Genomic DNA, 24202 nt, shown 5'->3' with positions numbered 1-24202 from the left:
TTTGTTTTGGTGTTGCTATACTGAGGGTGAATCTTTCTCCCTATGGGAGACACTGAGAAATAAGGCTAGGTATTGCTCTTTTTCTTCCTTGCTGTCTTCACTCAGTGACAAGAAGGGTAAGTGTGAGTAGTGTGAGGTATGATGAGTACTATTCAGAATACGTGGAGACATCCCTGCTAATGTGATGGAGACTGCTGGGACCCAGCTGGAAGGGAGGAGAATCTGCTCCAGGCTCCCATAGGCTCCTGGATGTCACTAGTCAGTCAATCTATTCCAGGGGGCAGAGGAGCAAGCAGAGGGTTTGAGATGTAGGGGTGGCTTCTTGGTATTTCAGTTTTCTTTCCTTCATCACTCAACATCATCTGATACTCTTTTACTTGTCTTCTCTCTCTCTCTTTTTATAAAATTCCAAGAGAACTGGAGTTTTACCTACATTCGTATGTTGTTCTTTGCCCACAAAAGCACTTGGTATGGCTAAAAATATTTGTTGAATGCAGAATTCTTATGGCTATATTTTTTCAAATGGAAACATATGGTTAGGAATTACTATTTTCCCTCCAGGAATTTTAAAATATTGTAATGATCATTAGAAGTTCTTTTGCTATCCCCTTCCCCCCTCCTTTTAGTCTTGGAAAAGTTTAGTACTAAATTTGAAAAATTTTGTTAGTCTTTAGTTAAGTTTTGATAAATGCTAGTTAATATTTCTTTATTTTATTTTGTTTTTTATTTTTAAGTATTTTTTAATTAATTTATTTTTATTGAATCACCATGTGGAAAGTTGCAAAGCTTTCAGGTTCAAGTCTCAGTTATACAATGTTCAAACACTCATCCCTTCACCAGTGCACATATTCCAGCTCCAAGAATTAGAGTATACCTCCCCCCACCTCCCCAGCCCCCCACCCCACCTGTGTAACTGATAAATTTCACTTTACTTTCACTTTACTTTGATTACATTCAGTATTTCAACAAAAAACTCACTATTATTGTTTGGAGTTTCTCCCCCCAAAGTAGGACCTGCTGAAAAGGAAGCATTTGATAATTTGTTTTCCATTGCTGAAAATGAAGAGATATGAGGTTGAGCGGCCGCAATAGCAGCTGCATGGTTTTGGATTTCTGTATTTTAGTATTGTGGTAACTAAGTCCAGAGAAATATCTGCCAGAAATTGCATCATTGTAAGCTCGTACCTCTCTGCTACTTTATATTCCACATATGAGTGCAATCTTTCTATGTCTGTCTCTTTCTTTCTGACTCATTTCACTCAGCATGATACTTTCCATGTTGATCCACTTATATGCAAATTTCATGACTTCATGCTTTCTGACAGCTGAACAGTATTCCATTGTGTAGATGTACCAAAGTTTGTTTAACCAGTCATCTGTTTAGGGGCACTCTGTTTTTTTCCAGATTGTGGCTATTGTAAACAGTGCTACAATGAATATAGAAATGCAGATGTCATTTCTACTACGCCTTTTTGCCTCTCCGGGATATATTCCCAGGAGTGGTATTGCTGGGTCAAATGGAAGCTCAATTTCTAATTTTTTGAGAATCATCCATATTGTTTTCCAAAAGGGCTGAACCAGTCGGCATTCCCACCAGCAGTGAAGGAGAGTCCCTTTCTCCCCAAATCCATGCCAACACCAGTCACTTTCGTTTTTTAGGATGTGGGCCAGTCTCTGTGGTGTGAGATGATATCTCTTTGTTGTTTTGATCTGCATATCCCTGATGATTAGTGATGTTGAACATTTTCTTATGTGCCTCTCAGCCATTAGGATTTCTTCTCTGGAAAAGTTTCTGTTCATTTCATCACCCCATTTTTTGATTCGGTCGGCAGTTTTCTTCTTGTGGAGTTCAACCAGTGCATTGTATATCCTTGATATCAACCCTTTATCGGATGGGTACAGCGTAAATATCCTTTCCCATTCTGTACATTGTCTTTGTATTTTGGTCACTGTTTCTTTTGAGGTGCAGAAACTTCTTAGTTTGAGATAGTCCCATTTATTTATCTCTGTTTTCACTTGCTTGGCCAGTGGCGTGTCAGCTTAGAAGATACCATTGGCTTCAATGTCGTGGAGGGTTTTGCTGGCCTTCTCTTCAATGTCCCTTAGGGATTCTGGTCTGATGTTGAGGTCTTTAATCCATTTTGATCTGACTTTTGTACATGGTGATAGGTGGAGGTCTAAGCCCATTTTTTTTGCATGTAGCTGTCCAGTTTTGCCAGCACAATTTGTTAAACATGCTTTCCTTGCTCCACTTCACATTTCTTGCTCCCTTATCAAAGATTAGATGATCATATATTTGGGGGGATGTGACAGAGTATTCAACCCTGTTCCATTTGTCTGCAGCTCTGCCTTTGTTCCAGTACCATGCTGTTTTAATGACTACTGCTTTGTAGTAGAGTTGGAAGTTGGGGAGGTGGATTCCTCCCATTTTCTTTTCCCCAAGAATTGCTTTAGCTATTCGTGGGGGCTTATTGTTCCATATGAATTTCAGGAACGCTTGCTCCATTTCTTTGAAGAATGTCAAGGGTGTCCTTATAGGGATCGCATTGAATTTGTACAATGCTTTGGGGAGTATTGCAATTTTGACAATATTAATTCTTCAACCATAGCAGTTGATATGTTTCCATTTCCTCATGTTTTCTTTTATTTCCTGAAGTAGTGTTTTGTAGTTTTCATTATACAAGTCCTTTACCTCCTTAGTTAAGCTGATTCCGAGGTACTTGATTTTTTGAGGCACAATTGTGAACGGGATTGCTTTTATCATGTCGCTTTCTTCTCTCTCATTATTTGCATGTAGGAAAGCCATGGACTTTTGGGTATTGATTTTATAGCCTGCAACTTTACTATACGAGTCTATTGTTTCTAGGAGATTCTTGGTTTTAGGGTTCTCTAAGTATAGTATCATATCATATCATCTGTGAATAGTGAGAGCTTGATTTCTCCTTTCCTACCTAAATTCCCTTAGTATATTTTTCTTGCCTAATTGCTATTGCAAGTACTTCCAGTACTATACTGAACAGAAGTGGAGAGATTGGGCATCCTTGTCTCGTCCCTGTTCTTAGAGGGAAGGCTCTTAGTTTTTCCCCATTGAGGATGATGCTTGCCATAGGCTTGTGATAAACGGCGTTGACTATATTGAGGAAGGTCTCTTCTATACTCATTTTGGCGACAGTTTTCATCATAAAGGGGTGCTGGATCTTGTCAAATGCTTTCTCTGCATCTATTGATATGATTATATGATTTTATCTTTTCTTTTGTTGATATGATGGATTATGTTGATTGATTTCCGGATGTTAAACCATACTTGCATCTGTGGGATGAATCCCACTTGGACGTGGTATATGATCTTTTTGATGAGTTGTTGAATTCTATTTGCTAATATTTTGTTGAGAATCTTCGCATCTGTGTTCATCAGGGATATTGGCCTGTAGTTTTCTTTTTTTGTGGTGTCTTTGTTTGCTTTTGGTATTAGGGAGATTTGAACCTCATAGAAACGGTTTGGGAGGGTTTCTGTTTCTTCAATTTCCTGGAAAAGCTTGAGAAGAACTGGCAATAGGTCCTCTTTAAATCTTTGGAAGATTTCGCTAGTGAATCCGTCTGGACCTGCGCTTTTGTTTTTGGGAAGACTTTTGATTACCGTTTCAATTTCCTTGATATTATTAAGACTATTCAGGTACTCCAGGTCTTCTTGGTTCAGATTTGGGAGATTATAGGAATCCAGGAATGTATCCATTTCTTCTAGGTTCTCTTGTTTTGTGCATACAGCTTTTGAAAGTAGTCTCTGATGATCTTTTGAATTTTTTGGTTTCTGTTGTGATGTCCCCCTTTTCATTTCTGATTCTGCTAATAAGGGTTCTCTCTCTCTTTCTTTGTGAGTCTTGCTAGTGGTTTATCAGTCTTGTTTATTTTCTCAAAGAACTAGCTCTTGGTTTCATTGATCTTTCCAATTGTCTTTTGGGTTCCCATGTCATTAATTTCTGCTCTAAGTTTTATTATCTCTTTCCTTCGACCTGGTTTGGGCTCCTTTTGTTGGTCCTTTTCTAAGGTCTTGAGCTGTAAAGTCAAGTTATTTATGTCGGCCCTTTATTCCTTCCTGAGATACGCTTGCAGAGCTATAAATTTTCTCCTTAATACGGCTTTAGCTGTGTCCCACAGGTTCTGGTAGCTCATGTCTTCATTCTCATTTGTTTATAAGTATCTTTTGATTTCTTCCTTGATTTCCTTCCTGACCCACTCATTGTTCAACATCGAGCTGTTTAATTTCCAGGTTTTTGATTTGGCTTTCTGCATCTGTATATGATTAACATCTATCTTCAGTGCGTCATGGTCTGAAAAGATAGCTGGTACAATGTCTATCTTGCTGATCCTGTTGAAGTATGTTGTGTGGCCCAGCGCATCGTCTATTCTGGAAGATGTTCCATGTGCACTGGAAAAGAATTTATATTCCTTTTTTAGGGGGGGGGATATAAAGCCCTATATAGATCTATTAGCCCTCTCTCTTCTATTTCTTCCTTCAAAGCCGGTATTTCCTTGGTAAGTTTTAATCTTCTTGATCTGTCCAGAGGTGATAGGGCGGTATTTAAGTCTCCAACTACTATTGTGTTGCTCACAATATCCTTCTTAAGGTCTGTTAGCAGCTGTTGTAATTATTTAGCTGGTTCTTCATTGGGTGCGTACACAGCTAGGAGTGTGATTTCTTCCTGCTGTACACATCCCTTGATTAATAAAAAGTGGCCTTCACTATCCCTTCTAATCTTTTTCAACCTGAAGTCTATGTCATCCGATACTAGTAAGGCCACCCCACCTTTTTTGAGGGAGTTGTTTGCTTGCAGGATTGTTTTCCATCCTTTGACTTTGAGTCTGTGTTTGTTCTGGCTATTCAGATGTGTTTCTTGCAAGCAGCAGAATCTGGGTTCAGTCTCTGAATCCATTTTGCCAGTCTGTGTCTCTTAATTGGTGAATTAAGACCATTGACATTGAGATAGATTATTGTCATGGGGTTTTGTGCCATCTTTCTGTAAGGGTTTGTTGTGCTTGTAGGGGTTTTTCTTGTCTTACAGTATCCCCTTTAGTCCTTCTTTTAGGTTTGGTTTAGAGTCTATGAAGTTCCTGAGTTGTTGTTTATCCACAAAATAGTGCATCGTTCCTTGGAGTTTGAATGAGTGTTTGGCCAGATAAAGTATTCTTGGTGCAGCATTCATTTCATTGAGTTTTTTCACTATATCCCACTACTGCCTTCGGGCTTGGAGGGTTTCCTCTGATAGGTCTGCTATGAATCTAAGGGGTGCTCCTTTGAATGTGATTTCCTTCTTTGACCTTGTTGCTTGCAGTATTGTGTCTCTATCCGTTACGTCCATCATCCTAACTATGATATGTCTTGGAGTTTTTCTGTTAGGGTCTCTTTTAGCTGGCACCCTTCTGGCTCCTTGAATATGGATGTCTGCATTCTCCAGCTCTGGGAACTTTTCAGCAATGATTTTTTTGACTGTGGCTTTTTCACTGGGGTTTGTTCCCTGTCCTTCTGGTACTCCTATGATTCTAATGTTGTTCCTCTTGAAATCATCCCCTAGGACTCTGATTCTCCGTAGAGCTATTTTGATGTCTCTCCCCATTGATAGTTGTTGCCTAGGCTTCCTGCAGCTCATCCTCGAGCTCACTGATTCTCTCTTCGGCTGTACCCATTCTGTTGTTGAATTAAAACACTGAGTTTTTAAATTCATCTACCGAATCCTTTATTTGTGACATTTCCTTTTGTAGGTTTTTCATTTATTTTCTCATTTCTTTCCATAATTTCTCAGCTGTCTGTTCTATCATTTCTGTCAGGTCCTCCTTAAATTTGTCAATCTTTCCATGGAGTTCATTGAACATCTTCCGGATTTCAACTCTGAATTCTTTATCAGAGAGCTCAAGTTTGTAGGAAACATCTATTAAGGCATCTGGACTCCTTTCATCATCCTCTCCTTGTGGCAGGGATTTGCGCTGTTTCTTCATATTGTTGTAGTGGTATGGAAGAGGGACCTTCAAGTTCACTTCTGGTTTTAAAAAAGGATTCTAAATGGTCATAATCAGTGGTGGTCAATTTCTTTTGTACCCCCTCTAGAACATGTCCCTCCCTGATGTTCCTCTATTCTTTACGTGAGGCTTCAAGTGATGCTTTTTGAGAATAGGCTTCTTTACCTTTGGCTTGAAGAGCTGCTTATATTCATTGGTACTTTTGAAAATTGGAATTAGCTAGCAACCTATTGGCGAAGTTTTTTTTTGGAAAACGAAGATGATACGCTGGGACATAGGTGATGAATACTGAGATGTATGGAATAATTGCTTGGTATTTGGAAGATATGTGCAGCTGTGTGAGCGGCCGCGGGCTCAGGAGGAGGCCACGCCCACTTTTGTTGAGGCCATGCCTACTTTTGTTGAGGCTACGCCCACTACCGCAATGTGGCAGGGTGCCGGTAAGGAGGGAGCGAACCAGTGTGGCTGCGCTGGGGGGTGGGGGAGGGCTAGATGGGTGGTACTCAGGCAGGTGGGAGTCAGGGTCCCAGAGGAGACGGTGCGGAGGGGGCGGGGGGGGGTGGGCAGAGCTGCAGGCGCAGAGGAGATGGCGCCTGCTTTGGTCCACTAACCTGCAAGGGGGAGCCTAGTTAATATTTCTTTTGACCAGATTTTGAAGGAATTAATGATATCTAGGCAGAGAAGAACCCAGTGACGTGAAACATAGCTTCGTAGGACTTACTACTCCATAAATTTTTCTTTCCTTTTTTTATTTTTTTGAGGATAACTAGTTTATTTGGAGATAAAGGGAGGGAAGGAGAGAGGGAAGGTTACATACATGCTCCCGACTGGAGCAAGCCCAAAGCTCAGGAGGTGGATACGGCAGCAGCGCAGGGCGAGGGCAACACGGGCGCCTGTCCCAGGAAGCTTCAGAAGCTCTTCACGGGTGCTGCCAGGATTAGTCCCTTCAGTAATCCCAGGGATGCAGATCCCCACATCAGGTCCAACCGAGTCAGAAATTCTAGTGTCTGCCCACGGGTATTTCAGCAAACCGTCCTGGTAATTAAGACACTGAAGTTTGAGTACCATCAAATCATCTAAAATGTTAAGAATTTCATGAAAGTGACCATATGAGAGTATTTTTTCTTTTATAGTACATTGTCTCAATTTGAATTGTCTTAATTACTGACATACTTTCTCTGAATCTATCAACTAAATTCTTTGAAATCCCAGAAATCACCGAGACCCAATTGATTCACATCCTTATTGTAATCTCTAGAATTAAAGCATTCTTGGGGATGGGACACAGACAACATCACTTCATTCCCTACAGCCACATCATTGTGCAGATTTCGAATGCCAGTTCACGTCCTAGTGCTGGATATTCTACTGACGTCTTCCAAGTATTTCGGCAGTTTGGAGTGTAAAGCTCTTTCTCAGAGGTGATATCCACCCAGCACTTTGTATTAAGAACATTTTTGTCTCTAACTGAGATACATATTCACATACATTTCTTTACACAAGCCAAACGGATATTTCCAAGTTAAGGAAACTGTTTTCTTCTTCTAAAAAAATGAGTACTTATCCATCTTAAATATTTTCTTACCAATTCAAAGTGGGGCTACTAAAACAACAGAATGAATCATTGGAGAAATGCGCCTACGCAGAGAGGAAAAAGCTTAAAATTCTTGTCAGCCAGAGTTTTTTTTTTTTAGAGGAAACCCAGAATATATTAGTCTAGAGGGGATTCCTAAGGATTTCTGAAGGTTTGTTAATAAATAAAATGCACAAGAAAAATAAAAATAAAAAATCTCTTTCAGTGCCTCTTAACACTGCTTGTCTAGAAATACTTTCTCCTAATGTACTTATGTTAATATATTCTATTATTTATCATTATAATTTACATAAGTTTGTTTATAATTTCTCATTATTTTCCTTTTCTATGGACACACAGAGATTTTCTTCTATAATAATTATGCAGAAACACTACAAACACTTTCTATATGCACAGAGATTTACAAAAATATAACAGAATAAAAGCTTAAAATAAAAAGGTGTGTTTTTTTGCTGCAAGTAGGGGTTTCTCCCAATAGACGTTAAAATAAGCTACTTTCAAGAAAAAGGTGTGTGTGTGTGTGTGTGTGTGTGTGTGTGTGCTTCCATTCTAGTATTACTCTGTTTTTCTTTGCTACCACTAGATATAGCTTTTCACAGATTTTGGCATTGTGGTTTTGTGGGAATAAGATTCTTAACCACATATGTAAAGACAATTTCCTGTAAGTACATGACTCTGAGCAGTTAACACACATGAATATTGACTGGTAAGTCTGTTTGTGAAGCCACAGTGCCTGTCGTGACTACCTCACCCTTTTCCTGCTTGCAAAACTCTCAAAATAGTTCAGCAATATAATCCTAAAAGTACAGAAATTCATGTGCTGATCTCATACGTGGAACATTAAGTCTGTGGTTAGCCAAGAGTTCATTCTAAGTAACTCTGATATACCACTTGCCAACATTTGCCATTTAATGCTTCAGTGAAAAAGTTATTTATTTTTGAAAATACTTCCAGATGTTCCAATTCACCTTCACTTTAAAAAGTCACATTTCAAAAAGTGAGTGACCTTGACTTGCACTCACTCAACCAAGTTATATTTTAATGTATTGTGTTGAAAGAAAGATGCCCATTTATTTCCTTCTCTGTCTTCTCAACTCAGGGACCCTCACTAGACATGTGCTGCGAGGGAAAGTGCCTTGCAGCAGCCTTGCGGGGAAGCTGCCACATCTGCTTCCAGTCTGCTCAACTCCAGAGAGAATTCCCTCCTTTGCTGCTCGTGAGAACGCTGGCTCAGGCTGCCTCCCACCACTAGGGAAAGGAAGAGGCCATGGTGCTGAGTGACCTTTGTCATTCCATAGAATTCTCTACGTAAACATGTTTCTGGGGTAGATATTGCAGCCAGAGTTCTATACCTTTAGTGATTATGCCAAGAGCTTCATACATCACGCACACAGCACTTTCACATCTTGGCTCTTGCTGAATGCATAGAGTGGCTCTAAGTGTTATGTTTTTACCAGTTTTCTATTTGGCTGACATGCACAGGGGAAAAAACATGATCCAGGCAGAATTTAAAAACTGTATTTAGTTTATTTACATTTTATTTTTTTTTATTTTTATTTATTTATTTATTTAAATTTATTTTATTGAATCACCATGTGGAAAGTTACAAAGTTCTCAGGCTTATGTCTCAGTTATACAATGCTCAAACACCCGTCCTTTCACCAGTGCCCATATTCCACCACCAAAAAAAAAAACAGTATACATCCCGCCCCCCACTCCCCAACAACCCCCCCTTGCATAACTGATAAATTTCACTTCTTTTTCTCTTTACCTTGATTACATTCCATATTTCAACACAAAACTTACTATTGTTGTTGGAGTTTCAACACAGAACTCACTATTCTTGTTGGAATTTATCCCCCAAGAATACGGCCCTATTGACAGGGAAATATTTGATAATTAGTTTTCCACTGATGAGAATGAAGAGATATAAAGTTGCGCGGCCACAGTAGGGGCCGCCCGGTTTTAGGATTTCTGTATTTTAGTAATTAAGTCCAGGGAGATTTAAGTTGGAAATGGAATCATTTCCCTTCCTGGGGCAGCATGGAGCAAAAGCTTAGTTCACAGTCTGGAAACATGGCTGCAAGCACTCGCTGGAACCCAAGTCATATAGCTGGCTCTGGATCCTGCTCGTTCAGAAGCAAAGTGGCTGTGCAAAGGCATGGCCACCCGGGTCGAATCTCGGCGGAGCTCGAGCCGGCACCGGCCCTGGCCCGAGACTGCCCAGGTGTCCCGCTGTTTCAAGTTCAAAGCACATTTTTTTCCCCACACCACCAAGTTCATACCTGCTTAAAAGTCCCATAAAATGGCAGACACCACACCTCTTCCTCCCGGAGGGAAGAAAAACCAAGGAAGAAGGATATTTCCTCCGTTAGCCAGCGTGGGGCAAAAGCTTAGTTCACAGTCTGGAAACATGGCTGCAAGCACTCGCTGGAACCCCAAGCCATATAGCTGGCTCTGGATCCTGCTCGTTCAGCAGCAAAGCGGCTGTGCAAAGGCATGGCCACCCGGGTTGAATGTTGGCGGAGCTGGAGCCGGCACCGGCCCTGGCCCGAGACTGCCCAGGCATCCTGCTGTTTCTTATTTACGTTTTATACCAAAAAACTCTATCCTCTCTCTAAATTAGAGAATCCCTAAACCTACTAGTAAGAAGCCACTTACATATATATATGTTTTTGGGTCACACCCGGCAATGCACAGGGGTTAATCCTGGCTCTGCACTCAGGAATTACTCCTGGCAGTGCTCAGGGGACCATATGGGATGCTGGGAATCGAACCCGGATCTGCCGCGTGCAAGCCACTTATACTTTAATGTTAAATATGGACTCCTTAAAAAATTGTGAATATTTGCAAAAGTAAACTTAATTAAATGGCTTTCTCATTCCAAACCATCATTGATGCTTCCTATAAGGAATACTAGAATTCATTAAATGGGAATACACATCGTTACTGGAATCACACCCAGTAGGAGCCATTCCCCATGAGTGCTCCTTTGTGCCACTTTGATGCCTACTATTCTGGTCACAGGAACTCTCTTATCTGTGTGCCTGGGGTGGTTCAGATTGTACTTGCGTAGAAACTTCCATTTAGATGCCTGATCAAGTTAAAAATTCTTAAGCAGTTTGCCACGATGATTAATAAATACATGGCAGAGCATGAATTCTGACCCACTGTATTATTCATCGGCTCTTCAAATTTGGGCTCCTAAACTTAATTTTAAAATGCCGCTATTTCATCTTTCTACATTGTTGTGAAAAGAGTACTTGATGAAGTAAGTAACTGGTACAGAAATCATGCCCGAAGTATATCACTACCAGTAGTAATATCTCTAGCATGCCAATTATTGCTATCACCAACTATAGGGCAGCTTAATGATATAGCGGGCGCTGATCAAAGTGGGTTCATGAGTGAGAATTACAGAAAAAAAGAAATCCAGTGTAATTTTAAAGTCAATATTTATCTTTGTTTTATTAATTTTTTTGGTATCACACCTAGAAGTGCTCAGGGCCTATTTCTAGATCTGTACTAAGGGATCACTCCTGGCAGGAATGGAAAACCATAGGGGGAGCCAGGGAGTGAATCTGGGTCTGCCACGTGCAAGGCCAGTTCTGTATTAACTCTTTAGCCTGTTTCACTCATTTTTGAAATACTATCTTTGAAGCCTCACAATGGAGATGTTACTGGTGTTATTGAGGAGGTGTTATTGACGAACAATGGGACAACAGTGCTACAGTACTACTTTATTCATCATAATTCTATGCTCTGTTTTGCTAGTGAACTATTTTCATCAGACATTTTCCTTCAGGAAGATTCTTTTTTTTTTTTCTCAGTATGGGCAGAAGTGAGCCCAGAAGTGACATAGTGACAGGCAGCAGAAAGTGTGACTCCCCAGTTGATGAGCTTCCATAGGAACTTACTTTGTTGTTTGCTCCTGTGTACATGGCCCTAAATATCACCTTATTTAGTATTGTGAAAAACCACAGAATATTGGCTTTCGGATGAAAACTTTTGTCAAAGAAAATATAGCTGAGCCCAAAGGGAACTGAAGAATGAAGATCTATATTCAGACTGATACCAGCAGGAAGCAGCTCTTCCTGCTAAGGGGGTTTCAGCGTCCAAGGCCTCCTCAGAGGCTTCAGTTGGGCTCAGGTGTGCCTGTCTTGTACTATTTCACAGAAGCTGTGTTTGGGTAATCTATTTTAGTGATCCAAGCAGATACATTCCAGAATTTTCTTCTTACTTAGAGATGACTTTTCTTGAGTTTTTGTTTAATGTTTCTTTTTTTTTGTCAGTTCATGATTTTATTTATTTTTTTAATAGTTTATTTTTAATTAGAGAGTCATCGTGAGGATACAGTTACAGATCCATACATCTTTGTGCTCATGTTTCCCCCATACAAAATTCGATAACCCATCCCTTCACCAGTGCCCATTCTCCACCACCAGTAAACCCAACATCCCTCCCCCCCTCCCCAGTCCCATCTCCCCCCACCCCACCCTGCCACTATGGCAGGGAATTCCCTTTTGTTCTCTCTCTCTGATTAGGTGTTGTGGTTTGCAATAAAGGTGTTGAGTGGCCATTGTGTTCATTCTCTAGTCTGTATTCGGCCCGCATCACCCTTCCCCCACATGACCTCCAACCACATTTTACTTGGTGGTCCCTTCTCTGAGTTACCCAGAATGAGAGACCAGCCTCCAAGCCATGGAGACAATCTCCTGGTACTTATTTCTACTATTCTTGGGCATTAGTCTTATAGTCTATTATTCTATATTCCACAGATGAGTGCAATCTTTCTATGTCTGTCTCTCTCTTTCTGACTCATTTCACTTAGCATGATACTTTCCATGTTGATCCACTTATATGCAAACGTCATGACCTCATTTTTTCTAACAGCTGCATAGTATTCCATTGTATAGATGTACCAGAGTTTCTTCAACCAGTCATCTGTTCTAGGGCACTCGGGCTTTTTCCAGATTCTGGCAGTCCTTCCCCAGGAGGGGATGGAGGACAGTTGTCACCAACATGGTTGTAGTTGTCCATTTGGGGCCTAAGGACTCTGTCTCTGGCTAGGGCTCAGGAGGCATTGGGAGAGAGAGTGGCCTCTGGGCCTCTCCTGCTAAGACTTCCCTGGGGAGGCAGATGGGCAAGTGGGGACCTGGGAGTAGGGTTCAGAGAGACAGGTCCCACTGGGCAGTGCTTTGGCCTACCAGTATGCTCAGGGAACTGCTGGGCAAGGACACAGGATGGTCAGTCCTGTGGTGCTGTGTCAGTGCACGTGGAGTGCACCCCTGACGGGGCCCTAAGGAGCTGACTTAGTCTGAAGGACAGGAACTCTCCACACCTCCTTCCCAAGGCTGACAAGAACCAGCAGAAATAGGAGTGTCTGAGGTCAGTGACTGCCCTGGGTGTGTGAATCCCCGTAAGCATGAGCCCTTAGAAATGCTGTCTGGTATTAGGGTTACCAGTCACTTCTGGAAGTTTCTTATTGGTGTTACTGATTGGCCCTGAAAGTGGCTTTCTCTGATGAAGAAAAGCTCTTCATTGTTTTTCAACTCTGCATCGAGACCTGGACCCGAGTGGTTGGCAGGTCATTTTGGGGAGTTGCTTCCAAACCCTCTCGTCTACCTCCTCCAGAAGAATTTGCTGTTGTTGATCTGGTCCTGACTGATGCATGGCTCTGGCTCTGGGTAGTACAACACTGGGATTTGTCAGTGTCCAGAATGCTCAAGGGTTTAAGGGCCTACTTAAGGTTCCTACGGCTGTTCCCATGTCTTCTGAGAAACCAAAGCAGTTTGACCCTTCTTACTACCATGTTTTCCTGTCATGGGCATTCACTCTGCTATTAAACCTGACAATGACCCAGCCTATACTAGTAAAGCTTTTTGAACTTTCTGTGATGAATGGAAAATTAAACACATTACTGGAATCTCTTATAACCTACAGGGACAAAGCATAGTTGAGTATGCCCATCACTGTATCACTGCATCCCATTGTTATAGATTTACTCGAGTGGGCACCAGTAACATCTTCATTTGTCCCAGCCCTGAGATTTTAGCAGCCTCTCCTTACTCATCTTTCCCAATGATTGGAGGCCCTTTCAGGGTCCAGGAAATGAAACCTGTTATTGTTACTGTTTTTGACATAATGAATACACCACGGGGAGCTTGCCAGGCTGTGCCATGAAGGCGGGATACTCTCTCTTTTTTAATATTTATTTATTTATTAAATTTTATTGACTCACCCTCCCCCTGCCTCCATGGCAGACAATATTCCCCATACTCTCTCTCTACTTTTGGGCACTATGGCTTACAACACAGACACTGAGAGGTCATCATGTTTGGTCCATTATCTACGTTCGGCATGCATCTCCCACCCCAACTGGTTCCTCCAGCCATCATTTTCTTAGTGATCCCTTCTCTATTCCATCTGCCTTCTTCCCTCCGCTCATGAAGCAGTCTTCCAGCTACGGGGCAATCCTCCTGGCCCTTGTATCTACTGTCCTTGGGTGTCAGCCTCATGTGATGTTATTCTATACTCCACAAATGAGTGCAGTGAAGGTGGGATACTCTTGGTAGCTTGCCAGGCTCTCCAAGAGGCATATATATATCCCTCTATGATTTTGTGGAAAATGGGTAGGGAGTGTCTTGCGCTGCAAGGTCCAGGGATATGTTCACTTATGCGTGAGGCTTGGCCTGAGCGTGTGGAAAGCAGCCTGGAGTGTGGTGGCGGTTGGGTAGTGGAGGTTGGCTGCCAGGGCTGGGAGGGCTCTCATGCGCCCCCCTGGGGCGGCCCAAATGGAAACAGTCTGGCACGGAGTCCGGTGGCATGGTTGTGGGAGCCTCATTTTATGCTCCCTTCCGGGAGAAGCAGCCGTGAGATGGGCATGCTCGTGCTCTGATCTCATGAGCATGCCCATAGAACCCTCAAAACACAGTTATTAAAAAACAAAAAAGGAGGTATGCCCCCGCTTGAATTCTCGTCCTTGACATTATTCTCTTTAAACTCAGGTCCTGAGTGAAGCTGCTTCCCCAAAGGCTTCAAGATGAAAGTCAATACTGACAGCTTTGGGTTAGACATTGACAATAAAAAGTTCCTCCAATGATTACAAAAAGTCCCTTTGCTTTCTTCCCATTCCCCAGGCCCCTCTCTCATATTCTCTAGAACCCAGGAGGACCATTTGGCAAGAGAGACATTGATTTTTCACACTACACAAACAGGGCATGATAAGGTGTAATTGTGTGGACCTGGCATCAAAGGACAGGCTTGATGTAGAGGCTGAGTCTGCTGACTTACCTCTGTATGTGATTGACTTACTACCTGAGGGCTCTTTCAATATCTCAGAACCTTAATCCGGACTTCATTGACCCAAGCTGACATTGAATAAACTCAGAATTCCTCTGGGCCTTGTCTCTCTGCCTCATTTGTACTGTGACAAGGTGTTAGAGGAGTATCTAGAATAAGGAGATCATTTCAGGAAACAAGTCCTGGTTATGGAGTTCTTATTTATAATCTTGCTCAATTTTTAATCATTACACAGTACATTTAAAGATTTCAGCCTTGTGTGTACAGCTTGTAAGTATAGCATTGTCAGGTCTGAATTTAGTTATTTTCTTTACAATTTTTACTATTCTAAAGATTAAAGTTACCTAGACATTTAAAGGTGTTTCAGTTAAGCAAATAAAAGCAAGTTTGATATATTGAGATTTTTTCCCCACCTGACAGTGAGCTTGTCTTTCCCATTATTTAAACGACTTATACTGTCTTTTTTTCCAAAAGCAGGATTTATAGATATTGAGTGATGAAATGGACACTCAGGCCAAGCTGAAGTTGAAGTTTCCAACAGTTCAGATAGTTTGTCTTAAGAGAGCTGAATGAGAAGTAGAGAGATTTTTAGTTGTGTGCACTCCTGATTATTTCGCCCTCTTGATTATTTTCCATTGTTACCCTGAAATTTTTACAGAGCTTGAGACTCTGGGCAAGACTGACCAACCCCCCTCACAAGGGAGCCCCATCCTCACATCAGTTCTGAGACCACTTTTCTAGGCTCACACTGATATTCCAGGGGCCTCCCCAAAGTTCTGCCTTACGAGGCAAACCTTCGGAATCCATTTCCGATTACTCCTGAATGAGTTCCTCCCATCAGCATGTCCAGCACAAAGCTGGTCAATATTAGGAAGTTTCTTGAAAACAAAACCAAAACAAATTGTATAATTCATACCGAGTTGTCTTGCAAATGAACAAAGTCATTGCATATATGCCTTTGGGTATGTCTGATCAAGTCCTACCGCTGCTGAGTTGTGTGCTATCACATGTCAGTAGAGTCGGAGTCCCGAGTCATTGTGGGTGACAGTTCATTCTTTGACCCCACAATGGGTTGCCGTCCGTGTACCGAGCACCATCCAGGTCAAGGGCAGGCCGTGAGACTGACACAGGCCTTCCTGTGAAGGGGCTAGAAAACAAAGGGCAAGAAAACACCACATTATATAATAAGTTCAAGGAGAAAACTAAATCAAGAGAAGAGAGTCAACAGCACCAGAGGTTGGATTTTACCAAAGGGGTAGGGAGGCTTCCTTAACATCGGTGATATTTCAGTCCAGACATCACTTGAAGGTCAGCCGTGTGAAGGGTGGGGCAAGAGGGAAGGAGGAATGCTACAGCCAATTGCAGTCAGGCCCAATCTCAGTGAAGATGGCCAGGGTCTTGGCTTTTATTCTGATTGAGGTGGGAAGCCGCTGGGATTCTGACCTGAGGACTGGTACAAATTTCATCTCATTGCTTTTCTAAGCCCTTTCTTGGCTGACATTGTCTTAGAGAGAATTTCCAGACTTATTTCAAATGCCTGCGGGGGCCGAGTCTGGGTGTGCTACGTCATTTCACCAGTCCTGGTAGTGGCTCTCGTATGCTGGAGGCGGACAGAGTGACCAGCCCACTGACCCTGTGAGAGGGATATGATGCTAAGTAAACAACTATCCTGCTTATTCCAAAGACAAACCCACTATATCCCACAGACCAGGCACTCTCTAATACCACACACCTTTCACAAAATATCTCTTGGAAGAACCAGTCCAGACTAGACACCGAAGCTCTGAGACAGGTAACCGGTGACAGTGGTGCATTGTGCACCTACTTTCCTATCCCTCATGCCATTCGGTAAATCAACATCAGTAACAGTGGTAGTGACTGAACTGAGGAGATGGCTGAGAGGCGGAGAGAGCCCATGGGAGCTTCGCAGGCAGAAGCTCTGGATTTTACCCCCAGCACTTTATGGTTCCCTAGTACTGCTAGATTGGTTGCCCCCCCCCATCCTCAGCGCCCCCTCCTGCAAAAGCAGTAGTGTCTTGAAGAAACAGGTTGTTAAGATGGATAATTGCTGAGGATCTTCATTCTACACAAACTAGACAATTCCTATTGCTCAAAATGAAGGGACTATTAAAGGACTCAATGACAGAATAGAAGGGGGAACGTCACTGCAAACTTTTCTCTGATACTAGCTATGCATTAAAAAAAAACCTGAAGTGCAAGTTCCCCTCTACAGCTAGTTTATTCGACAAATAAAGTGACCCCAAGGGGAAGCTCTGGCAGATGAGTCTTGCATCCCAAGCATATCCTTTCGTCATAGCCACACTTGACCTGATTAGTTGGCAGCCACACTAGTTTGGTTCTCTTCAATCCACATCCTCCATTGGCTCCTTCTTCCACTGGTTTACCCAAGACCATCAGCCCCCACTTGACCTATGTTCATGAATAATCTGGGCTCCACCCTGGGGATCTCCTCCCTTTGGAAGCTGCCTCTGCCCCTTGGCCTGGATGTTATCAGAGCCTGTGGGTGTTCCCTGTGCGCTGGGCTGCTCTTTGCTTCCCTCTGCTGGGCAGAGTGGGTTCTGCCTTCTTCTCTCCTTGGCGGCTGGCTGCTGAGGGCCCCGGCTGACCTGTTTTAATAAGACCATTCCGTGCATTAAGTAGTGAGAATCATCTCCTGGGGTTGGAAAAATATAGACCTCCCAGCCCAGAGCTCTACCTAGGCTTCTGCTCTCCCAACTTGTTCCGGGTAAGATTAGTGCTACAGGAAGTGGACCCTGAAAACACTGTTCTAGAACAGCCAGTTCACAGAAGGGTCAGTGCAAAATTTAAGAACTACGGCAGCCTGCCTCATGAGCAGGGGAGAAGGCAGTGGGGCTAAGGAGGGATCACTACATCAGTGATGGTTGGAGGGATCAATGGGTTGGGAGATGTGTGCTGAAAGTAGACAAAGGACCAAATATGATGGCCTCTCGGTATCTGTTTTGCAAACCATGATGCCCCAAAGTAGAGAGAGTATGGGGGAAAATGCCGGCCATGGAGGCAGGGGGAGGGTGGGAAAGGGAGGGTATAGTGAGGACATTGGTGGTGGGAAATGTGCACTGGTGGAGGGTGTTTGATCATTGCGTGATTGAAACTCAAACATGAAAGCTTATAACTGCATCTCATGTTGATTCAATAAGAAAAAACAAAAAATAAAAAAAAATAACTAATTACAGCAGGGTCTCTGTTCCCCAAAAGTGTATTAAGAAGCAAGATTCTCTGAAGATGACACTAAAGGTGTCCATTTGGATTGCAAATCTTTACTGTGTACCTAAGGTCAGTGTAGTGATTAGGGAGTAAGAGCCATCTGGGGCCTCACAGTCAGAGGGACTGGGGTTCACGACAGATGTTACAGTGAACAGGGCCGTACTCCCTTCAGGAACCCACTGGGCTCCTGGGCAGACTTCAGGACTCAGGGGCTGGTAGCAGTCCTTGTAAAGTACAGAGCCGAATTAAGGGGTCAGAGAGATATTCGAGGGCTAGAGAGCACGCCTTACTTGCAGGGACCCTGGATTCACCACTGACCCTCACTGTCCCCAGAGCATTTCGGGTCACAGTTCCTCTTGCCTTGAACACTGCTGCTGCCTTGGAGGTAGAGCGAGGAGAGATCTATGGGCTCACAGGCACTGTGGAGAGGCCCCACCCCTGCCTCCACATACACAGATCAGAAATTTTTCAAGAGTTCTCATAGGTTGGCATTATGGTAATTGTAAGCTCAGATGATTATTTATAAACATTGCGTCAGAATATAGAGTAGCTGACTGAAGAGTTTTATCTTACAAAAAGAAAAAAGACCAAAATGTTAGCAGAATTGGAAGTTTACAGCCCCAGTAGAGCATTTCTGAAAGATGAGGCCTTACCTTTAAAATGATATTTTAAATGATATTTAATGGATTAAATGATATTTATTCTGGAAGAGTCCTCCTAATATAATGCGCTTCCAAATCCATCATGAAAACTCTTTGATGATTTAAATACTAATTGTCGTCATAATAAACATTCTCAACAATACTGATCACACTCCAGGTGCTTCCAACATACGGATTCATTTATCTCACACACCCACCTTTAGAAGCAGATGTTATTATTTGCCCTTGTTTTGCAAAGTGCTAAAACAAATACAGAAGGTAGTTTTCCCAAGTTTACAACTGTGGGGAGATGAGAAGCCAAGATTCAAGCTCTAGCAATTTATGGTTCTTGGATAAAATTAAACATTGAAAAATCATTTTAGATATCATGATCAGTACTATCAATGGTAGGGTCTCATGCATAAAATAGTCTAGCACCATACCCTCCACATAAGTTTCTGCTTCTCCCCTCCATTGTCCCCGTGTCTCTCTTCCCACCCTATCCTCATCCTTGCCTCACTTCGTGGTAAGCTTCCTATCTAAGATTACTTCTCAGTTTCTTTTTCAAAATATTTATTTATTTAAATGTAGATAAAAGCTACAACTATTGATACAATTCTAGAGTTAAAATTGATTTGTTAAGAAAGCTGCATGCCGAAAGTAGACTATAGACAGAACCTGAAGGCCACTCAATACCTCTATTGCAAACTGCAGCACCCAACAGGAGAGAGAACAAAAGGGAATGCCCTGCCACAGAGGCAGGGTGGGGTGTCAGGGGTTGGGGTGGGGGTGGTGGGAGGGATACTGGGAACATTGGTGGAAGAGAATGGGCACTGGTGGAGGGATGGGTAAACGATCACTGTATGACCGAAATGCAAACATGAAAGTTCCTAAGTTTGTAACTGTACCTCACAGTGATTCACTAATAAAAATAAAAAAGAAATATCTAATATTAAAATCGATAAGCTTAAAAAGTCAATTTTTATGTGAAAATTGTTATATCTCACCACAAGTTTGTTAAGTCCTAAGTGTTGACTAAGCTGTTTGTTGCTTAGTTAAGCCTCCAATGTTACCATTTTTATTTGCTGAGTTGAGTTAGCTTCAGCTCCAGCCAATAGCACAGCGGTAGGGCTTATGCCTTTCATGCGGCCGACCCATATTCGATTCCTCCACCCTCTCTCAGAGAGCCCAGCAAGCTACCGAGAGTATCACCCGCACAGCAGAGCCTGGCAAGCTACCTGTGGCGTATTGGATATGCCAAAAACAGTAACAATGAAGTCTCACAATGAGAGACGTTACTGGTGCCCGCTCAAACAAATCGATGAGCAACGGGATGACAGTGAGTTAGCTTCTTTGTTACTTTTCCATCTAATTTGGTGTGCTCCTGTTGGAATTTCAGTATTGGGAAATTTGGAGATTTCGCACAGCTACATATGCAGCTTTGTGGTCGAGAGACTTCAGGGTCTATGGTCTGGGGCAACGAACGTATCCATGAATTTTAGCTGCTAAGTTTGCGTCTTCCTCAGAGATTTAGTGGCACATCACTAGAGCAGGGCTGCATGACAGTGGCTGCGGGAGGTGGAAGGGTCTGCCAGGGCTTCTGGAAGTACGGGAGTTTGGGGAGAAGCTACTTGCTGCCACTAGAAGGCCCCAGAGTTCTCAGCCTGGACACTGGGGTACCTGAAATTTTTCTCGGTTTGGTGTCTTTGCAGAGAGAATGAGTGCAGGGGCATTACAAGCCCTTGGCTGAGCTGCAGTGGTGGGGTGTGGGGCAGGGTGCGGTCTTGGCACACCCCTTTCCTGAGGGTGCCTCCAGGTTCTTAGCCAGAGGAACCTGTGTGTTCATGGATTTTAGCTGCCTGGCTTACATCTGCTGGGAGATTTAGTGGCGAGCTGGTAGAGAGGGGCCAGTGAATGAGCCAGCATAGTGGTGACCCTGAAATGTTCTCAGTTTCTGTTGCCTTTTAAAATTTGTTATTTCCTTACTGTGTTTCTTTATATATATCACATATATTCGATTATTTTGTGTCTCTCCCTCTCCTTTTGACTAACTTCACTCAGCATGATACTTAGCAGATCCACCTATCATTGTCTCACTGTCATCTCATTGTTCATTGATTTGCTCGTGAGGGCACCAGTAACGTCTCCATTGTGAGACTGTTTGTTACTGTTTTTGGCATGTTGAATACCCCAAGGGTAGCTTGCCAGGCTCTGCCATGCAGGCGGGATACTCTCAGTAGCTTGCCGGGCTCTCTGAGAGGGATGGAGGAATCGAACCCGGGTCAGCTACATGCAAGGCTAACGCCCTACCTGCTGTGCTGTCGCTCCAGCCCAGCAGATCCACTTATGAAGCAGCAAATTGCACCATATTGTTTTATAGCCTAGTAGTGTTTCATTCTGTATATATACTTTACCAGTTATTTTAGGCCCTTACTTGGGTTGTTTCCAGATTTTGGCTATTGTGAATATTGCTACAATAAACCTACAGATGCAAATGTTTTCTGAATGCACTTTTATAGTCCTTGGGGTAGATGCCAAGAAGTCGACTTGCTGGGTCAGATGGAAACTCAATTCTAGTTTTTCCATTTTTCATTTTTGCTACACCCAGAAGTATTTAGGTCTGACTCCTGGCTCTGCAGTCAGGGATCACTCCTGGTGGGCTGGAGGGACCATATGTGGTGCTGGGGATTGAACCCAGGTTGGCCACATGTAAGCCAAATGCCATATCTACTTACTATTGGTAGCTCAGGCCCCGATTCTTTATTTTTGGAGAACTGTCCACATTGTTTTCCAAAAAGGTTGTACTAGTCAGTATTCCCACCATCAGCGAGGGTCCTTTCCTCTCATACACACCAACACTAGTTGCTTTTTCCTCTGTGATGTGTGTCAGTCTCAGTGGTGTGAGGAAATAGCTCATTGCTGTTTTGAATTGCATTTCCCTTACGATAAGTGATGTAGAGCAATTGTTGTGTATACCTGTTGGCTCTGTGACTTCTTGAGGAAGTTTATGTTCATCTCCACATTTTTTGATGGAAACCTATTAAATGTTTAATTCTTAAGTTTTATCAGTGTTTTATATATCTTGTATGTTTACCCTTTAAAATGAGTGATGGGAAAATATTTTCTTCCAGTCTGCGGGATGTATGGTCCTCATTTTTGTTTAGGTGCAGAAGCTTCTTAGCTTGATATGGTCCCATTTGTTTATCTTGGCTTCCATTTGCTTGGACCCCTGTTTTACTGAGAGTTTTTATAAATAAATTGGTAACACATCTTGTCAAATGCTTTCTCTGTGTATCTGTTGACATAACCATATGTTTTTAATTTTCCTTGTGCCAGTATGGTATATTATCTTGATTGACTGGCATATATTAAACCATTATTACACCCAATCAGTGACTCATACTTGATTATGGTGTGTGATATTTTTGCTGTATTGTTGGATTTGATTGGCAATATTTTAGTAAAAAGACTTGAAAATCTTTGCATCTCTTTTCATCAGGAATATAGGTCTATAGTTTCTTTTATTGGTGATCTCTCTCTCTGGTTTTGGTATCAGGAGAATGTTTGTCTCATAGAAGTTGGGAGAATTCTGTTTTCTTCAACTTTCTGAGAGAGCCTGGAGAAGACGGGCAGTAGGTTTGGAAGAGGTCTGGAAGAACTCAGTTGTGAATTCACCTGAGCCTGGGCTTTTGTTTTTGGGTGACTTTTTAAATGGCTGTTTCAGTTTCGTTGACAGTAAGTGGCCTATTCAGGTGCTCTGTTTCCTCTTGACTCAGACTTGGAAGTTCAAAATTTATTTATTTATTTATTTATTTTTGCTTTTTTTGTCACACCTAGTGTTGCACAGGGGTTCCTCCTGGCTCTGCACTCAGGAATTACTCCTGGCGGTGCTCAGGGAACCATATGGGATGCTGGGAATTGAACCCAGGTCAGCCACATGCAAGGCAAACGCCCTACCCACTGTACTATCTCTACAGCCCCTATATATATATATGTATATATATATATATATATATGTATTGAATCACCATGAGAACAGTTACAAAGCTTTCAGGTTTAAGTCTCAGTTATACAATGATCAAACACCCATCCCTTCACCAGTGCATATGTTCCACCACCAAGAACTCCAGTATACCCCCTCTCACCCCCCACCCTGCCTGTGTGGCAGATGATTTTCACTTTACTCTCTCTTTACTTTGATTACGTTGGTTACATTCAATTTTCAGCAGAAAAACCACTATTATTATTTGGAATTTTCCCCAACAATATCTGTCGAAAAGGCATCGATAGATAATTTGTTTTCTATTGCTGATAATGAAGAGCATATGATGGTTTTGGAATTCTGGTATTTTAATAATTAAGTCCAGAGGTATTTCTGCCAGCAGCTGCTGTGTTCTGAGATTGGTTTGTGTGCCTCTGGGGTCATGGCTGTTTAGGAGCTGAGGAGCCTTTTGTGGGCAGCCATTTGGGGTCTCATCTGGGTGGGGAGCAGGGCCAGTTCTGCCCCCCCCATCGCCAGATTTCCCACGCGCCCCATCACTTCAAGCTCCTACCTCTCTGTCCAGTTGGTTCTGAAAGGTGGCGGTCGCCATGCTGCAGCAAAGGGGAAAACGCTTCACAAATATTCTCCAGTTTTGTGGTGGAAAGATTTTCATAGTCATCCCTGATGATCCTCGAAATTTCTGTGATATCCTTTGTGATAGTGCCCTTTTATTTTTGATTTGGTGTGAGTCTTCCTAACAATTGTCAATCTTGTTTATTCTTTCAAAAAAAAACAGCTCTTGGTTTCTTTGATCTTTTGAATTGTTCTTTTTTTTAAATTTAAATTTCATTAATGTCTTTTCTTCCTTTTCTTTTTTGAAGTGTTTTTTTTTTTTGGTCCCACCCAGAAGTACTCAAGGCTTACTCCTGACTCAGTGCTCAGGGATCACTCCTGGGAGGACCATATGTGTGCACAAATTCAACCCAGGTCAGTTGTGTGTAATACTGCACCAGTGTTCATTTGTACATAAGTGTGTACACTCTGTTAACAGTGGTCCCCAAAGAATATTCCTTAGACATCAGTCTGTCCTAATGACCCATAGAAGAGCAACCTGGGTTTTTGGACAGCATCACAAAATATCCTCTAGATAGTTCCAGAATTTGAGAATTTATACAGATGAAAAATAGTGCCACTTGTGTTTTTTCTTTTCTTAAGTAATTATTTTTACTTGGGGGCCACATCTGGTGGTGCTCAGGTTCTCCTTCTGATTCTATGCTCAGGGTCCCTTCCTCGCAGAGCTTGTGGGTCCAGAAGGGGTGCTGCGGGTAGGTCACGTACAAGGAGAGCTTACCTGCTGTTGTATCTCTCCAGTCTTGTAAGCATATTAATTTTTGAATATTTTGAATATCTTTATTGATTTTTGTT

The sequence above is a fragment of the Sorex araneus genome, chromosome 3, assembly GCF_027595985.1.
Source record: "Sorex araneus isolate mSorAra2 chromosome 3, mSorAra2.pri, whole genome shotgun sequence".
In the NCBI taxonomy this organism is placed as follows: Eukaryota; Metazoa; Chordata; class Mammalia; order Eulipotyphla; family Soricidae; genus Sorex; species Sorex araneus.
The sequence above is the reverse complement of the archived record's forward strand: the minus strand, read 5'-3'. Positions refer to the sequence as shown.